This window comes from Mytilus edulis, chromosome 1 (assembly GCF_963676685.1).
Source record: "Mytilus edulis chromosome 1, xbMytEdul2.2, whole genome shotgun sequence".
Taxonomy (NCBI): domain Eukaryota; kingdom Metazoa; phylum Mollusca; class Bivalvia; order Mytilida; family Mytilidae; genus Mytilus; species Mytilus edulis.
Window position 1 is genome coordinate 70,063,869 of NC_092344.1, and position 2,055 is coordinate 70,065,923.

Below are 2,055 nucleotides of genomic sequence, written 5' to 3' on the forward strand. Positions count from 1 at the left end.
AACACCAAGGCTAAAAAAGAAAAAGACAAACCGACAAATAATAGTAAAAGACAAAACATATAAAACTACTTTCACCTCCTCGTTGGTAAACAGATGACTAAGACTAACATAAGGTAATACTATGATTGGAATGAGTTAAATAAGAAAACAAGTATAATTTACAAGTATTTACCTACAAAGAATGCTCACAAATGTACCCCAAGCTGCGTACAATTGTAATGCATTTATTTCCAATGTAATGATAATGCGCTCAAATATAATACACATCAAATGTAATTATTAAAAGCTAAGTAGAATCTTGAAAATATTTAGTCACTCAATTGACACAAAAAGATTGCAAAAATTATTTCTGGGACACGTGCATACATATTCCTTTATGAGTTATTGGCGGACACTGCTATAATTGACTGTACATTATGCAATTTGGTAATTTTGCTTTGCACAGATACATGTAGATAAGTACAATTGATGAACCTAATTCACGTAATTTCTTAATTCAATAGTAGCTCTACAAATATTATTAGACAACCTTTGATCCCGGATTTATAATGGTTAACAAACTTGTATAAACTGCCTTCATACTTTAATGTGATTTGATGACATAATCATAAACAAACGCTTCTCAAGAGTAGGAGTCGTTATTATGGAAAGCCAACGGGATCAAAATTTTTACTTCGTAACTTGTCAATTTGTATTGTAACTTGTCGATTCGTTAAATGTCGATTTGTAAATTGTCTATTTGAATATTGCTGTTTCGTAACATGTCGATTCGTAAATTGTCAATTTGTATATTGATGTTTTGTAACTTGTCGATTTGAATATTGATGATTTGTAACATGTCGATTCGTAAATTGTCGATTTGTATACTGAGTCCCTGGTATACATGCCATATACAACAAACATGTGTATTTATCTATATGTTTTCTTTTATATGAAAGTGGTGTATATAATTGATTTAAATTACTTTGGTATATATTTCATATGGCGGTGCAATACTTACAGGAGGCTTATACACCGAAGAAAAAACCGAACGCCATCTGTCGTCATAATGATCGTTAGCATAATACAACGATGACATTTCACACATTGACATTTCACACATTGACATTTAACGAATCGAAAAGTTACAAATCATCAATATACAAATTGACAATTTACGAATCGACAAGTTACAAAACATCAATATTCAAATTGACAATTTACGAATCGACAAGTTACAAAACATCAATATACAAATTGACAAATTTCAAATCGACATTTAACGAATCGACAAGTTACAAAACATCAATATACAAATTGACAATTTACGAATCGACATGTTACAAAACATCAAAATACAAATTGACAAATCACACAGTTACAAGTAACAAATTGACAAGTTAGAATTTTGACCCGTTGGCTTTCCATACGTTATAATCAATAGATTTGATAAAATTATAAAACTAATTTACCAAGTTCCATATACAATTTATAATGATATTAACCATGAATAAAATGAGTGTTGTCCTTTTTGGTAGCCAATCACCATACACTTATATTACATACTAATTTCATTGTTATTATAAAAAGCATGCTATGAAATGTATCTTCCTGAATATAAAAGATTTTAAGGATATTTACTAATAATAACTTAAGTAAACTTAAGAAAATTTAAATACTTACTTTTAAATGGTAAACACTAATCGTGTCCACCTTTACATTTTAACCATGTATATATATATTATTTAAAACTTGTAATACAAATGTTATGTAGGTTAAAATTCTCACGCTGATAAATGTACCCAGGACATTCATTTTGTAATTAAAATATCAACAGTTCTTAAATATATACATGGTATTTAAAGAGTTTTTCTAGGGAGTGGTTTTTGTGCCAAATTTATTGTATTTTCTATTGTATGTCGACATTGAATATGCAAAAGATACAGAAGGGATATTCAAAAACATAAGTTGAAAACAAACTGACAATGTTATGGTAAAAAAAGAAAGAAAAAAACGTCCAAAAGAGAACAAACTAACACAACATATAAAATTAAAGACTAAGCAACATGAACTCCC